At 41.8% G+C, this 18,896-nt stretch overlaps 1 protein-coding gene across 1 annotated transcript in view; it reads left to right on the forward strand.

The window, feature by feature from the left end:
- LOC106582127 (NALCN channel auxiliary factor 1) overlaps positions 1–18,896 on the forward strand; it is a 194,746-nt gene that overhangs the window by 165,676 nt on the left and 10,174 nt on the right. The window lies entirely within an intron of this gene.

An 18,896-nucleotide genomic window follows, 5' to 3' on the forward strand; every position in this document is an offset into this window, starting at 1 on the left:
ATTTACTAAATTACTCATGATAAACGTTGACAGAATACATAACAATTATTTTAAGAATTATAGATACAGAACTCTTTTATGCAATCGCGGTGTCAGATTTTAAAATAGCTTTTCGGCTAAAGCACATTTTGCAATATTCTGAGTAGATAGCCCGGCCATCACGGCTAGCTATTTTGACACCCACCAAGTTTGGGACAACCTAAATTCAGAATTACTATTAGAAAAATTGGATTACCTTTGCTGTTCTTCGTCAGAATGCACTCCCAGGACTTCTACTTCAACAACAAATGCTGTTTTGGTTCCAAATAATGCATAGTTATATTCAAATAGCTCCGTTTTGTTTGTGCGTTCAGGTCACTATCCGAAGGGTGACGCGCGAGCGCATTTCGTGACAAAAAATTCTAAATATTCCATTACCGTACTTAGAAGCATGTCAAACGCTGATTAAAATCAATTTTTATGCTATTTTTCTCGTAAAATAGCGATATTATTCCAACCGGGCGACGTTGCATTCATTCAAAGGCTGAAAGAAAAAATTTGAGAATTCTCATGAACGCGCATCTCCAGTGTCACTGTCCCCAGGCTGACCACTCACAAATTCTCCTGCTGTTCTTCGCCCAGAGACGGCAGACACCCCATTACACTTTCTGGCGGCTTTAGAGAGCCAATGGAAGCCTTAGAAAGTGTCACGTTACAGCACAGATGCTGTATTTTTGATAGAGATGCAACAGAAGGACAACAAATTGTCAGACAGGGCACTTCCTGTATGGAATCTTCTCAGCTTTTGGCCTGCCTTATGAGTTCTGTTATACTCACAGACACCATTCAAACAGTTTTATAAACTTTAGAGTGGTTTCTATCCAAATCAACTAATTATATGCATATTCTAGTTTCTGGGCAGGAGTAGTAACCAGATTAAATCGGGTACGTATTTTATCCGGCCGTGCATATACTGCCCCTTAGCCACAACAGGTTAAGAGTGTGCTCCTAATCTCAGCTTGTTACCTGTATAAAAGACACCTGGGAGCCAGAAATCTTTCTGATTGAGATGGGGTCAAATACTTATTTCCGTCATTAAAATGCAAATCAATTTTTTTACATTTTTGACATGTGTTTTTCTGGATGTTTTTGTTGTTATTCTGTCTCTCACTGTTCAAATCATGTCTTTGTCAGTGGGCAAACATACAAAATCAGCAGGGGATCAACTACTTTTTTCCCTCACTGTACCTTCAAATTCAGTGCCTCTTTGCTTGACATAATGGGAAAATAAAATGAAATCAGCCAAGACCTCAGAATTATTTTTTAGACCTCCACAAGTCTGGTTCATCCTTGGGAGATATTTCCAAACACCTGAAGGTACCACGTTCATCTATACAAACAATAGTACGCAAGTATAAACACCATGGGACCACGCAGCCGTCATACAACTCAGGAAGGAGACGCGTTCTGTCTCCTGGAGATGAATGTACTTTGGTGCGAAAATCAATCCCAGACCAACAGCAAAGGACCTTGTGAAGATGCTGGAGGAACAGGTACAAAATTATCAATATCCACAGTAAAACGAGTCCTATATCGACATAACCTGAAAGGCCGCTCAGCAGGGAAGAAGCCACTGCTCCAAAACAGCCATAAAAAAGCAAGACTACAGTTTGCAACTGCACATGGGGACAAATATTGTACTTTTTGGAGAAATGTGCTCTGGTCTGATGATACAAAAATAGAGCTGTTTGGCCATAATGACCATCGTTATGTTTGGAGGAAAAAGGGGGACGCTTGAAAGCCGAAGAACACCATCCCAACTGTGAAACACGGGGGTGGCCGCATCATGTTGTCGGGGTGGTCTCAAATGTGTCTTCAAATGGACAATGTTGTGGTAAAATGGCTTAAGGACAACAAAGTCAAGGTATTGGAGTGGCCATCACAAAGCCCTGACCTCAATCCTATAGAAAATCTGTGGGCAGAACTGAAAAAGTGTGAGCGAGCAAGGAGGCCAACAAACCTGACTCAGTTACACCAGCTCTGTAAGGAGGAATGGGCCAAAATTCACCCAACGTATTGTGGGAAGCTTGTGGAAGGCTACCCAAAACGTTTGAACAATGTTAAACAATTTAAAGGCAATGCTACCAAATACTAATTGAGTGTATGTAAACTTCTGACCCACTGGGAATGTGATGAAATAAATAACAGCTGAAATAAATCATTCTCTCTACTATTATTCTGACATTTCACATTTCTAAAATAAAGTGGTGATCCTAACTGACAAAAGACAGGGAATTTTTACTAGGATTAAATGTTAGGAATTGTGAAAAACTGAGTTTAAATGTATTTGGCTAAGGTGTATGTAAACCTCAACTGTATCTTCACTCTGGACTGTGGTGAGACAACATCAACAGGAGAAAGAGCAGGAGAAGAACAGAGCACTAGAGGAGAGGATCAGACTGCTGGAGGAGAGGGTGAGGGGATGGCGTGTGACAGAGAACAACCCATTAGAGGGGTGCCAACCCCCGCAGGGAAGCCAGCAGGACAGCCCACCCCAGACCCTGACCATAGTGTCGACATCACAGCAGGACAGACAAATGAAGATTCCCAAGCCCAGGGGATCCAACCCCCTCTGAGTACCCCCCCATCCCCGTCAGCCACACTGATAGCCCTCCTGCCCCCCCCCCCCCCCCCACACACACACACATTGTACTCCTTATGGACTCAAACGGGAAATATATTGTATACAAGAAAATACACTTTTTCCCAAACACAGATCGTCTAAACTCTAGTGTCCTACCCCAGCACGCCTTCTGTCTGAGGACCAACTAGGGTCACCCAGCCACATAATAATACACACAGGCACAAACAACCTGAGAGCACAGCAGGAAAGGGTGGCCACAGCACTCAAGGGAGTGATTGAAAAAGCTTCTTCTACTCTCCACCTTTCTACCACGAAAATACTTCCACCCTGCTACTATACAACGGGTAAACACAAGTATTTCCCGTGACTGTGCCTCAAAACCAAATGTTTACCTGGCCCACCACTCCACCCTGGACCCTAAAGGACATCGCCCTCAAACGCAGTCAAAACACTTCACACAGGAGCAACAGATCAAAAGACACGCCGCCCAGACATGCGGGACCCCCCTTCAGACCTACACATAGAGGACCCACGCCTAGAGGACCTACATCCAGACCACAGCAGCACCACCCACACCCCATTTAGACTCCCTCAGATCACACCTATGCTCCTCCTGCCCCCACCCTTGGCCCCCACTCACGCAAAGAGGGCCTCAACATGGAAGTCACACTTACGCCCAGGCCGTGAGCAGGCAAACAGGCCCAACCCCCACTCTTACACTAGCCCAAGCCAATGGCATGTACCAGATGCTCTGCTCACACTTGTTGGTCTGATGCTAAACCACACGACCAACAACATTGGACACTTTATGGAAAACAAAGCCTTCACTATCTCATCCTGGAATATTCAAGGCCTGCGGTCATCTGCCTTTGGCCTAAAGAGCAAGAACCTAGACTTCACCAAAGAAATCGGAAATACAGACATTGTCATCCTGCAAGAAACATGGCATAGAGGAGACGGACACACTGGTTGCCCTCTAGGTTACAGAGAGCTGGCAGTCCCATCCACCAAACTACCAGGTGTGAAACAGGGAAGGGACTCAGGTGGTATGCTAATTTCGCATAGAGCAGACCTAAAGCGCCGGAGAAAGCATACATGATAGTACTCCTCCCCGGCGCGTTCGGCTCCAGCCGCAGGACGCCAACTCAAGGGACGATCCCGGGGACCGGTCACCCCTGCTGATGCGCGGGAACCTGTCGTCAGCTGGGACGCGGTAACCTGACAGACCAGCTGAGGCATGAGAGCCTGACGAGCCGGCGGAGGCAGGGAAGCCTGGCATTCTGGCTGAGTCATAAAAGCCTGTAGCGGCTCCAGACCCAAGGTCATTCCACCTGACACAAAAAAAACACTCCCTGATGCTTCCCTTACGTGAGGCGTCATTCTGTAATGATGTGCCCTGAGAGTCGGGAAGCAAGTTCATGGAGTGAGTGTTTTAATAAATAAATGAAACATAATACAAAACAAGACACATGAACAACGCACAGACAGGAAAAAGAAACAATGATGCCTGGGGAAGGAACCAAAGGGAGTGACATATATAGGGCAGGTAATCAAGGAAGTGATGGAGTCCAGGTGAGTGATGACGCGCAGGTGCGTGTAACGATGGTGACAGGTGTGCGCCATAACGAGCAGCCTGGTGACCTAGAGGCGAGAGAGGGAGCACACGTGACACTATCCAAAATGGAGATCTATGGGTAAACCACTTCTCCAATCTGTTTGGCCCTATAACAAAGAGGAAAACATATTCATGATCAAATACAAATCTTAGAATCAAGTATTAAAGACTACGAGAACCCACTGGATTCTCCAATTACATTGAATGAACTACAGGACAAAATACAAAACGTCCAACCCAAAAAGGCCTGTGGTGTTGATGGTATCCTCAGTAAAATGTCCAGACGCTGTTCTTGTTCTGTTTCATGTCCGTTGTTTATTAAATGTTCTCCCTGTACCTGCTTCTCGTCTCCAGCATCGATCCTCACAGAATGCTGACATCACTAAAGGAAGCATCAGTGAGTTTCGATTTTTGTTTTGGTTGGTGGCGTCGGGTCCGTGTGCTGTCGCCGATGGAACCGGGGGTGCCTCAGCAAGCTCGTCGGGCCTCCACAACTTAGTTGGCTCGAGGTCTTCTTGCCTCGGTTTGCTCGGCAGGCGGCCGGCCCGTCAGGCTCACGCAGGTGGGACGCCGCGTGGTGCCCCTACTGTCACGCCTGCTCCCGCTACCCCTTTCTGGCGTGCAAGGGCGCCAGGCTGCCCTTCATTACCTACACCTGTCACCAACATTATGCACAGCTGCGCAATATTGGATTCACCTGGACTCCATGACTTTGTTGGTTACACCCTCTATATCTGTCTGCTCCTCAGTTTGTTCCATGTGTCAGCATTGATGTTATTTTTCCCCTTTCCAGACGCTGTTCCTGTTCTGTTTCATGTCCATTGTTTATTAAATGTTCTCCCTGTACCTGCTTTTTGTCTCCAGCCTTGATCCTCACAGTGGGATATGTGTCAACAGCAACCTTGGGAATTGACATGGAAACAAACCAAAAGAAAGGCAAAGTTTTCTCACGCTTTGTTGATTTCAAAAAAGCCTTTGACTCAATTTGACATGAGGGTCTGCTATTCAAATTGATGGAAAGTGGTGTTGTGGGAAAAACATACGACATTATAAAATCCATCTACACAAACAACAAGTGTGTGGTTAAAATTGGCAAAAAATACACATTTCTTTTTACAAGGCCATGGGGTGAGACAGGGATATAGCTTAAGCCCCACCCTCTTCAACATATATATCAACGAATTGACGAGGGCACTAGAACAGTCTACTAGAATCCGAAGTCAAATGTCTACTATTTGCTGATGACCTGGTGCTTCTGTCAGCAAACAAGGAGGGCCTACAGCAGCACCTAGATATTCTGCACAGACCTGGGCCCTGACAGTAAATCTCAGTAAAACAAAAATAATGGTGTTCCAAAAAGTTCCAGTCTCCAGGACCACAAATACACATTTAATCTAGACACCGTTGCCCTAGAGCACACAAAAAACTATACATACATCTGCCTAAACATCAGCGCCACATGTAACTTCCACTGCGAACGAGCTAAGATAAGGCAAGAAGGGCCTTCTATGCCATCAAAAGGAACATAATATTGACATACCAATTAGGATCTGGCAAAAAATTCTTCAATTAGTTATAGAACCCATTGCCCTTTATTGTTATGAAGTCAGGGATCCGCTCACCAACCAAGAATTCACAAAATGGGACAAACACCAAATTGCTGAATTCTGCAAAAAATATCCTCCATTTACAACGTAAAACACCAAATAATACATGCAGAAAAGAATTAGGCTTATACCCGATAATTATCAACATCCAGAAAAGAGAGGTTAAATTCTACAACCACCTAAAAAGAAGCGATTCCCAAACCTTCCATAACAAAGCCATCATCTACAGAGAGATTAACCTAGAGAAGAGTCCCCTAAGCAAGCTGGTCCTTGGGCTCTGTTCACAAACACAAACAGACCCCACAGAGCCCCAGGGCAGCAACATAATTAAACCAAACCAAATCATGAGAAAACAAAAAGACAATTACTTGACACATTGGAAATAATTAACAAAAACACTGAGCAAACTAGAATGCTATTTGGCCCTAAACAGAGAGTACATAGTGGCAGAATACTTGACCACTGTGACTGACCCAAACTTAAGGAAAGCTTTGACTATGTACAGACTCAGTGAGCATAGCCTTAGGCAGACCTGGCTCACAAGAGAAGACAGGCTATGTGCACACTGCCCACAAAATGAGGTGGAAACTGAGCTGCACTTCCTTACCTCCTTCCAAATGTATGACCATATTAGAGACACATATTTCCCTCAGATTACACAGATCCACAAAGAATTCAAAAACAAACCCAATTTTGATAAAAAACTGGGTGAAATACCAGCGTGCCATCACAGCAGCAATATTTGTGACCTGTTGAGTGAGAGAGAGAGAGAGAGAGATCTTTCATTCATTCAGTTTTTTCATCACCATGATGTTTTGTGTAGTATTTTAGCGTTGTTTGCTTTCAGGCCTAGTGAAGTGGAATCAGAAATGTAGGGTGTGTGTTATTAGTCCAATATTCCTCTGCTACCTGCAATGGGGATGGGTGAACAAAAATCAATGGACAATTTCTGCAGATGAGCACATGAATACAAAACTTGCATTGAACCCTGCTGGGAAAGCAGGGCAAACAAACACCCAAGCACACACACATCACACCCAAGCACACACCCCATCCTTGAAGCCATGGGCTTAACCAGTGTTGTTTTGTGAATAAGCTGTTAAATTATATAGACAAATGATTTACTTCCCCCCCAGATGGTAGTAAACTTTGGAAAAGTGTCGTTAAGCTAGATACTGCCTGTACCGCTGAGGTGAATATTGATTTATCACTCTTACTCACAGTAGGTTCTTCCTGATAATTATCTTTGTCATATTAATTATCTTTGTTAGTGTCAGCATGAAAACACTATATAAGAATAACATCACATAACCTTGATTAATCATACAGAATTCATTGTTGTTTGTGCATGCGTGTCTCCGTGTATGTTCAGTTATGTGCAGACTATAGTCTCCATACTGTCGAGTTCTCTACCCTCTTCTGTTTTTCTGTTTCTCTCTCTCTCTCTCTCTCTCTCTCTCTCTCTCAGTGTGTGTGTGACTGGATCACAGGGTGGTTTTCTCTTATCTTGTCAGTCTAAAGGCTCATGTCTATTGATCTCTATGGTACAGTGAGCCAGTATAGGCAGAGTGACTGACAGAAACCTGGCTGAGCCTATTGCTACTGTACCGTATGCTCTGTATTCCTGTCTACAGTAGGGTCTTTGTTGCTTTATTAAGCACACTGACCTGACATGACATCGACGCTGACTGGACTGACCATACTGCTGAAGCATTTCAGAGCACTGATAAAGTCACAGTCACCTGAATGAACTTAGGGATATATACTAAACATAAATCTAAACGCAACATGTAAAGTGTTGGTCCCATGTTTCATGAGCTGAAATAAAAGATCCCAGAAAAATGTTGTGCTCAAATTTGTTTACATCCCTGTTAGTGAGCATTTCACCTGGTTAAAAAGCATGATCAATTACACAGACGCACGTTGTGCTGGGGACAGTAAAAGGCCACTCTAAAATGTGTCTCACAATTGCAGACCACATGTAACCACGCCAGCCCAGGACCTCCACATCCGGCTTCTTCACCTGCGGGATCGTCTGAGGACGGGGAGGGGGAGGGGGTGCTGAGGAGTATTATGTCTGTAATAAAGCCCTTTTGTAGGGAAAAATTAATTCTGATTGACTGGGCCTGGCTCCCCAGTGGGTGGACCTGGCTCCCAAGTGGGTGGGTCTATGCCCTCCCAGTCCCACCAATGGCTGTGTCCCTGCCCAGTCATGACAAATCCATATATTAGTGCCTCATTTATTTATTTCAATTGATTTCCTTTTGTGAACTGTAACACAGTAAAATCTTTGAAATTGTTGCATGTTGCGGTTATATTTTTTTCAGTAATACATTGGTGATGCAGTTTTGTGCTGAGCTGGCGCTGTCCAGGTTACTGAAAGCATCAGATGTGTGTGTGTGTGTGTGTGTGTGTGTGTGTGTGTGTGTGTGTGTGTGTGTGTGTGTGTGTGTGTGTGTGTGTGTGTGTGTGTGTGTGTGTGTTGTTTGTGTGTGTGTGTTCTTGTATTTAATAAACCCACTCTGTATAATGTGGCCCTTGCTGTGCGGTAATAACATTAGCATGGTTTACACTGACAAATGAGCTGCTCTTATTAAAAGAGGTGAGGATGTGTGTGCGTGCTTCAGGGTTTTGTGTTCCAATTGAAGCAATAGGTGAATCTATTCTCAGTTCAGATTTGAAAAATAGCCCTCCTGGGTTGTCATACCCATTCAAATGTAACATGACTGTAATTGAATATGTCCCAGTCAGGCAGTGTATATTGTAGGGCTCTCTGCTTCACTTCCATTCCAATCAATGTTGTTTCCTTCTGTGTTGCAGTCAGCCTGCCTGCATGCCTGCCTGCAGCCTAGCTAGCTACTCCCTTTGTTACTCTATTGTGTTCACATTGGCTTTGCTGACCACTTTGACTTAATCTGCCCATTAATTCCCTATACACTGGTCCTTTCCTTGAGATGATTAGTTATGCTACATTTACTGTACACATGTCTTGAGTCTACAGGCTATGTGCTAGACTGCTAGCCAGTCTTCTCTGACTAAGCTAGTTAGCTCATCTGGCAAAGCTAGCTCATTGCAGGCTGCTCAATACATACATTGTGTTATTGGTTTGTCTAACCTTGCTTTGTGTATGTGATAGTGTCAGTTGATTTGAGGGAGTCAGGTGATTTTACAATGCCAAAAGAACAATGGGATTGCAATGTTTGTTTACGTATAATCTAACTAGCAAAACTATTGGTTATCAGGTTAATGCTTGCAGAGACATGTCATTGGTCTTTGCTTGTTCTTTACATTCATGCTTGATTACTTTCATTGAGCGTATCCTTCTCCTTGGTTGTCCGTGTGTGTGTGTGTGTGTGTGTGTTTGTATGTACACTACTGTTCAAAAGTTTGGGGTCACTTAGACATTTCCTTGTTTTTGAAAGAAAAGCAATTTTTTTGTCCATTATAATAACATCAAATTGATCAGAAATACAGTGTAGACATTGTTAATGTTGTAAATGAAACTGCAGATTGTTTTATGGAGTAACTACATAGGCGTACAAAGGCCCATTATCAGCAACCATCACTCTTGTTTTAGCTAATCCAAATGTATTATTTCAAAAGGCTAATTGATCATTAGGACACCCTTTTGCAATTATGTTAGCACAGCTGAAAACTGTTGTTCTGATTAAAGAAGCAATAAAACTGGCCTTCTTTAGACTTGTGAGTATCTGGAGCATCAGCATTTGTGGGTTCGATTACAGGCTCAAAATGGCCAGAAACAAAGACACTTTCTTCTGAAACGCATCAGTCTATTCTTGTTCTGAGAAATGAAGGCTATTCCATGTAAGAAAATGCCAAGAAACTGAAGATCTCATACAATGCTGTGTACTACTCCCTTCACAGAACAGCACAAACTGGCTCTAACCAGAATAGAAAGAGGAGTGGAAGGCCCTGGTGCACAACTGAGCAAGAGGACAAGTACATTACAGTGTTACTTGTGATGGTTGCTGATAATGGGCCTCTGTACGCTTATGTAGATATTCCATTAAAAAAAATCTGCCGTATCCAGCTACAATAGTCATTTACAACATTAACAATGTCTACACTGTATTTCTGATCAATTTGATGTTATTATAATGGACAAAAAATTTGCTATTCTTTAAATAACAAGGACATTTCTAAATGACCCCAAACTTTTGAACGGTAGTGTATTTATCTTTGAGTGTATTGGATTGTGCGTGTTGGTGTGGTTAGCCATCCGTGAGGTTGGAAATTGCTATGCGACCCCTCACCCAAAGCTTGTACTAGAGCTCTGAGGGGGCATTGCTGCTAGTGCTCAGAGAGCCCTGTGGGAAATGAGTTGCTGGTTTACATGCTTCCTCCTGCAGTAGAGTAACCTCCATCTGACTATTCACCCTTTACATTTCAAATTGCCTCGACTGCTAGTCTGCTCAACTCACCTCAGAAATGGTACGCTATAAGAAAGAGTTTTGTTTTCTCTGGTCTAGTATTTCACAATATGTTCCTCTGGGATCAATAGGGTTGCATATGTTGTTGCAACTCAGCAATAGCACACCTTATTCAACTAGTCAACTAATCATCATGCCCTTCATTATGCCCTTCGTTTTAAATCAACACTGACAGTGTTCAATTTAACACAGGGCCAGTGTCTATACGGTCCACACTTTTGAGTGTTAAATTAACACCATGCCTAGTGCTGACACTGTTACACTTTGTCAGTGTTATTCAATAACACCTTATATTGTATTTTTAACACTAGGAAGTGTATATAGTTTGTACCAATGGTGTTATGCAATAAAACCTCATATATTATTTTTTATCATCACACCAAGAAGTCCGTCACTCAGTGTTGAGTTAAATGTCAAACACTTGGATTCATTATTAAGGGGACAAGATGACATCACCTTAACTCTCATTTTAAAACCTCTTAATAAGGATCTGCCACTTTTTTTTTCAATTTTTGCCTAAAATGACATAGCCAAATCGTCTAACTGCCTGTAACTCAGGCCCTGAAGCAAGGATATGCATATTCTTGGTACCGTTTGAAAGGAAACACTTTTAAGTTTGTGGAAATGTGAAAGGAATGTAGGAGAATATAACACAATAGATCTGGTAAAAGATAATACAAAGAAAAAACCAACCGTTCTTTTGTATTTTTTTGTACCATCATCTTTGAAATGCAAGAGAAAGGCCATCATGGATTATTCCAGCCCAGCTGCAATTTAGATTTTGGCCACTAGTTGTCAGCAGTGTATGGGAAAAGTTTTTGACAGATCCAATGAATCATTGTATTTCTGTTAAAAATGTTGTATCAAGACTGCCCACATGTGCCAAATTTGTTTATTAATAACTTTTCATGTTCAAAACTGTTCACTCTCCCCAAACAATAGCATGGTATTATTTCACTGTAATAGCTACTGTAAATTGAACAGTGCAGTTAGATTAAAAAGAATTTAAGCTTTCTGCCAATATCAGATATGTATATTGTCACGTCCTGGCCAGTATAAGGGTTAATTGGTATTGTAGTTTGGTCAGGACGTGGCAGAGGGTATTTGTTTTATGTGGTTCGGGGTGGTGTTTTGGAAAAAGGGTGTTTGATTTAGTATTTCCGGGTTTTTGGGTTATGATCTTTGTTTACGTATTTCTATGTTTATCTAGTTAGTTGTATGTCTATGTTTGGTTAATTGGGGTGGACTTCCAATTGAAGGCAGCTGTGTGGTGTTGCCTTTGATTGGAAGTCCTATATTAGTTGGGTGTGTTTGTTTGTTTAATTGTGGGAGATTGTTCTGTGTTTAGCCTTGTGCCTTGCCAGACTGTCGGTATATCGTTCGTTCACTTGTTTTTGTTATTTTTGTACGTTCATTTTGGGAAGTTAATAAATGTTCAAAATGAACAAACACAGTCCTGCTGCATTTTGGTCCTCCTTCACCGACGATAACCGTGACATATATGTCCTGGGAAATGTTCTTGTTACTTACAACCTCATGCTAATCGCATTAGCCTACATTAGCTAATGCGATTCCGAAGAAGTTTTAATACACCAATACACATGATATTCTCTTACCTCATTTAAATAAGTACTGCCTTGTAACCAACATCGGAGAAGGCGTGTTTTCAGAGGTGCGTGTTTATATACTAGCTAGATAGCTACTCTACTGGTGGCACTCAGTATGAAGACATCTTGAATAAAGAATTCAATTGCCGCACAGCAAATTGGTCAGTGTTACCTAGAGCATGTTGTAATTGACATTTGTTTGGTAAATCAGTAGGATAAATACACATGTAGGTGGAGTATAATCTCATTTTTTCTCTTTTTCTTTTTACAGGTTTGTCACAACGGACCAGTTTGTCAATTCGATTTATATATTAGATGCAATTTCAATGTTTGAGTTGCTTTATGTATCACCAAATTAGCTTGAGATGATTTTACTTCAGCACTGCATCCAAGTTGATTGACATAAGTGTTTCAAAGAGCTGTAGTTAGCCATGAGAGAAACATTGCTTTTCTGAATCACTGTTTAGGACATTGCAATAATATTTTCAAGTCTTTATTGCCATGTGCTCTTATGTAAGCATTATAAAAGACCTGATATCTGGCACCAGACATGCTTAACTTAACTTAACAGAACAATTGAACTGGTACAACACTTCCACTCACGGGTGGCCAAAAATAACGAATTTAATGCCAGGTCTTAACTAAGCCACACCTCCAACATAATTGCCCAGTGTACCTTGCCTTTTCTAGTGAATTGTAGAGTTACCGAACATGACTATATTTGTTAGTCACTAAGTGAGGTCCTACTGTACATGAACGTTACTACAATAAAACTGTTTATGATAATACATTACATATATCATAAAGCCTTACTTTGATGACCATGTTTTACCCCAACCCAGTGGTGCTGGGAACCTACTGGTTTACAGACCACATCAGGCCTGAAAGTTATATTATGCTGGCTTGCAAAGTGATATGTAATTTCTATTGGAATCCAGCCAGTGTTAGGACATCCGACAGTTGGAATTTTATTCACCCACAACCTGTTAGGAACATTAAATCTGGAATAAATCTAAGTAACTGATTGGATTCATTTAGAAAAATCTATGCTATTTATCTTTGTGTAGCATAAGACACAGATATTACAAGCAAACCCCCCAAAAACACAGATATTAAAAGCAATCCCCCCCAAAAATCTAATTTTGGTAGAGCGTGATGGGAAAAATGTAATAATGGGCGTGGTTTTTATGGGAACATTTTACTCTCCACAGAGTAAAAGTGACACAGTCACACTCTTACACTCAACACTGGTTATTAAAACCAACACTGGGATTATTTTACACCACTTTCACTCTTAGAAAGCTAATTTAACTCCTGAATCAACACTAGAAATGTTACACTGAAAAATCAACACTAGGTAACACTGACCAATTTGCTGTGTGGTAATTCAGAGGGAAAATGGAAATAGTGTCAGTGTTGCAGTTCTTTATTGAAGATGTCTTCACACTTTTCAAAACATTTTAACTTTCTTCTCTCTCCTCGTTTCCGATTTGGTCTCACATTAAAGCAAACACATTAAATCTTCTCTGCTCTCGCTTCAGCTGCAGAAACCTTTCGAAACCACTGAAAAATCAATACTAGGTCATTTGCTGTGTAGCTGCATCAGGTGTGCTAATGCTGGGCTGGACCAAAAATGTGTAAACCTGAGGCTCCCTGGGGTACTGATGAAAACCACTGCAGACTGAACTGAAGATGCTTGAGGGTTTATTCCAAATTACTGTACTGAAGATGATTGAGGGATTATTCAAAATGACTGTACTGTAGATGATTGAGGGATTATTCAAAATTACTGTACTGTTGATGATTGAGGGTTTATTACAAATTACTGTACTGTAGATGATTGAGGGTTTATTCCAACACTACTGTAGATGCTTAAATCAAAGGGATAGCAGAAAAAGAGGAGGAGATAAATGAAAAGTGAATGTAATGAAGCAGTAAATTACTATGTTTTACAGTAAGCTGTGGTGGTGGGGTGCGTGAGAAGTGTAAGACCTTAGAAATAGAATGAATAGAACAGGCTTGGAACCTCTAACCCTGGCAATTTGACTGGTAAACTCATGGGTACACTCACAAAGGCTACCTGGTATTGTGATGCAATAATTTCCATGGTATTTTGGAATGTTCTAGCAAGTGATGCTGGATTGCCATGGTAATATATAATGTTCATTCAAATGATGCTAACTGATGTGGCTAATGCAATGCAATTAATTTTTTGTAATGTCAGTTGAGTTGACTCAACAAATCACAGCACAGATTGAAAGATACACTTCCTGCTTTTACTTCCAGGCATGGGTACACGCAAAATGGCTGCAAGTCCACCCATTATGCCATTATTTACCTGAATGGAGACACCCTTTCTATTCATTTTATTTCTATGTGTAAGGTTGTAGTAATCCGGTGTGTTCCCGTGCACTCCCTCCCTCCCTCCAGCCCTAACTCAGTCAGCAGTTTGCCCTGCGTACAGGGGAAGCAGGAGCACAGATAAGACATCAAAGACAAAGCTCTGACCATGCAGGGCCACCCGAGGCCTTGTAAAACCAATACTATAAGGCGCTGAAAGGCCCTCCGACAATTACAACCTTATTAGGCTAATCATAATGGATAATACAATCCAGGAGGACAGCTTAGCTATAACACTGTAGCTCGCCAAGGAGACGAGACACTAACGTATATGGATAAGACAGGATGAGGGGAAGAGAAGAGAAAAAAGAGAGAGAAAAATAAAAGTTTGAGAAAGATGAAACGGCGAGTATGACTAAAAATGAGAAGAAAGTGAAGAAAGAGTTCAGTGAGGACAGAAAGAAAAAATGCTGACCTTGAGCATGCTAGTGGGGTTGATTGAAGTAGAGGCTATGTTTATAGTATAGGTACCAGATTTTTTTGTATTGCTCTCTTCTTCTTCCAATGTTTCCAGTGTTCTATACGTATCTCCATTCATCCGACCCCTTTCACCCCATCCCCCCTCCCCAAAGGAGCGAAAGAGAGAGAGCTAGGTAGCGAGAGCGAGAAAGAGAGAGAGGCAGGCGCAGATAGAGGACCCTACATTGCACCGCGGCCCCATGCAAGGCTAGCCCTGCTGCAGCACTACAGTAATCCGCAGTGCTCACAGCAGCAACAACACTGCAAACCTGAACCATGTTGCTAGCTAATAGCTCTAATACTGGCCTTAGGATATGCTTTAGGTTTCATCCAATCTCTGCCTTTTCTTCTTCATTTTAAAGGATATATTTAGCCTAAATCCTGAGCGTTTAGAGTTTTGGTTGGAGGAGGGTTAAGTTTCCACAGAGGCGTGTTGTTGGGTTAATCTCCCTGAGTGTGATGTTATTGATTATCTAGCATGATTCTTTATCCACTAAGCCCTGGGGGTAGGGACATGATCAGATTTGACTTTGGAATATGAGATACTGCTGAGTGAGAGAAATCATAGGCCTTTGCCAAAGTCTTTGTCTCCCTAACGCCACCCTATGGTCAGGCATAGACATAGCAGGGGTCTATGCGTAAGGTCACAGACACACACACAAACACACACACACACAATGCTGTGATAATGTGTGGATGAGGATGTGACATTAACGTAATGATGTGATCGTGTTTACTGCTGTGACATACACACACTGCCCAGCGCAGAGTGAAGGGCAATATGTGTCTATCTGTTAAATTCACTCTCATTTCACATCCATCTGGAATTCTATTATTATACTGAACAAAAATATAAACACAACATGTAAAGTGTTGGTCCCATGTTTCATGAGCTGAAATAAAAGATCCCAGAAATGTTCCCTACGCACAAAAAGCTAATTCTCTCAAATGTGTTTACATCCCTGTTAGTTAGCATTGCTCCTTTGCCATGATAATACATCCACAGGTGCGGCATATCAAGAACTTGATTAAACAGCATGATCATTACAAAGGTGCACCTTGTGCTGGGGACAAATAAAACTCCACTGTGGAGTTTTTTCACATTGTTTTAGAGAATTTGGCAGTACGTCTAACCAGCCTCACAACCGTAGACAACGTGTAACTACGTCAGCCCAGGACCTCCACATCTGGCTTCTTCACCTGCAGGATGGTCTGAGACCAGTCACCCAGACAGCTGATGAAAACTGTGGGTTTACATAACCGCAAAATGTCTGCACAAACTAGCAGAAACCGTCTCAGGGAAGCTCATCTGCATACTCATCGTCCTCACCAGGGTCTTGACCTGACTGCAGTTTGGTGTCGTAACTGACTTCAATGGGCAAATGCTCACTTTCGATGAGGCAAATGGTGGTCACACCAGATACTGACTGGTTTTCTGATCCACGCCGATAGCTTGTTTATAAGGTATCTGTGACCAACACATGCAAATCTGTATTCCCAGTCATGTGAAATCTATAGATTAGGGCCTAATGAATGAATTTCAATTGACTGATTTCCTTATACACTGAGTATATACAACATTAAGAACACCTGCTCTTTCCATGACATATACTGACCAGGTGAACAAGGTAAAGCTATGATCCCTTATTGATGTCACTTGTTAAATCTACTTCAATCAGTGTTGCTTAAGAGGAGGAGACAGGTTAAAGAAGGATTTTTAAGCCTTGAACCAACTGAGAAATTAATTGTGTATGTGTGCCATTCAGTGGGTGACAATTGAAGAGCCTTTGAACAGGGTATGGTAGTAGGTGCCAGGCGCACTGGTTTGTTTCAAGAACTGCAACTCTGCTGGGGTTTTCATGCTCAACAATTTCCATTGTGTATCAAGAATTGTCCAGTGTATGAACTGTAACTCAGTAAAATCTTTGAAATTATTACACGTTGCGTTTATACAGTCTTTTTGTTCAGTGTAGTTAGAGCTGTCCATGATACTGAAAGAATAAGCTTCCTGTGTGTGTGACTGAGGAAATAATAGATTCACCTTTTTTTTACGTGCTAATGCCTGGCTTACTGTTCAATATCAAATGCCGCTCAAAGATGTATCTAATAAAGAGTACATTGAGTCACATCATTTGAGCAAGAGCCACACACACACACACACACACACACACACACACACACACACACACCACACACACACACACAGCATAAATATCTCATCTGCGGAGGGGATTGACAAGATCTATGATTGGGTGCAGTGTGTTGAGCCGTGACGGTTAGCCCGCGGCGGGCACTAACGTGCCTAGCGCTCCCCACTTCCCCAAACAAGCTTTGAGTGATTCACCGGAACCACCGGCTAATTACCGTAGCCGCACGGGGACCGGGAGCGGCGTGGAGAACTAGGAGACACACTCGCTAACAGGTGTCAGCTCCACAATACACCATATAGCGACAGCGGGTTTATCGTAAATCTGTTGAGACGAGGAGCCCAGGGAATATATGGAGACCTAGGAAATATGTGTGCAAGAATAGGAAGGCCTCTGGAATATGTCTGAGACAATAGGTCAATGGAATACATTGTGTACTGTATGAAGGGTTGCGTAGGTACAGTAGGTGTACAGTACCGTTCAAAGGTTTGGAGACACCTACTCTTTCAAGGGTTTTTCTTTATTTTTACTATTTTCTACATTGTAGAATAATAGTGAAGACATAAAAACTATGAAATAACACATTTGGAATTATGTAGTAACCAAAAAAGTGTTAAACAAATCAAAATATATTTTAGATTTTAGAGTAGCCACCCTTTGCCTTGATGACAGCTTTGCACACTCTTGGCATTCTCTCAACCAGCTTCACAAGGAATTATTTTTCAACAGTCTTGTTGGCTGCTTTTCCTTCAATCTGCAGTTCAACTCATCCCAAACCATCTCAATTGGGTTCAGGTCGGGTGATTGTGGAGGCCAGGACATCTGATGCACCACTCCATCACTCTCCTTCTTGGTCAAATAGCCTTAACACCGCCTGGAGGTGTGTTGGGTCATTGTCCTGTTGAAAAACAAATGATAGTCCTACTAAGCCCAAACCAGATTGGATGGCGTATCGCTGCAGAATTCTGTGGTAGCCATGCTGGTTAAGTGTGCCTTGAATTCTAAATAAATCACGGACAGTGTCACCAGAAAAACATCCCCACACCATAAAACCTACTCCTCCATGCTTCACGGTGGGAACCACACATGCAGAGATCCTCCGTTCACCTACTCTGAGTCTCACAAAGACACGGCAGTTTAAACCAAAATCTCAAATTTGGACTCAGCAGACCAAAGGACCGATTTCCACCAGTCTAATGTTCATTGCTTGTGTTTCTTGGCCCAAGCAAGTCTCTTCATATTATTGATGTCCTTTAATAGTGGTTTCTTTGCAGCAATTCAACCATTAAGGCCTGATTCACGCAGTCCTCTGAACAGTTGATGTTGAGATGTGTCTGTTACTTGAACTCTGTGAAGCATTTATTTGGGCTGCAATCTGAGGTGCAGTTAACTCTAATGAACGTATCCTCTGCAGCAGAAGTAACTCTGGGTCTTTCCTTTCCTGCGGTGGTCCTCATGAGAGCCAGTTTCATCATAGAGCTTGATGGTTTTTGCGACTGCACTTGAAGAAACTTTCAAAGTTCTTGATATTTTCAGAATTGACTGACCTTTATGTCTTAAAGTAATGATGGAATGTAATTTCTATTTGCTTATTTGACCTGTTCTTGCCATAATATAGAATTGTTTTTTTTTTTACCAAATAGGGCTATCTTCTGTATATCGCCCCTACCATGTCTCAACACAACTGATTGGCTCAAATGCATTAAGTAAGAAAGAAATTCCACAAATGGACTTTTACCAAGGCACACCTGTTAATTGAAATGCATTCCAGGTGACTACCTCATGAAGCTGGTTGAGAGAATGCCAAAAGTGTGCGAAGTTGTCATCAAGGCAAAGGGTGGCTACTTACCTACTTATGAAATTATATTTTGATATAATATTTATATAATATTTTGATTTAACACTTTTTTGTTTACTACATGATTCCATATGTGTTATTTCATAGTTTTGATGTCTTGACTATTATTCTACAATGTAGAAAATAGTC

The sequence above is a fragment of the Salmo salar genome, chromosome 21 (genome assembly GCF_965601325.2).
Source record: "Salmo salar chromosome 21, fSalSal1, whole genome shotgun sequence".
In the NCBI taxonomy this organism is placed as follows: domain Eukaryota; kingdom Metazoa; phylum Chordata; class Actinopteri; order Salmoniformes; family Salmonidae; genus Salmo; species Salmo salar.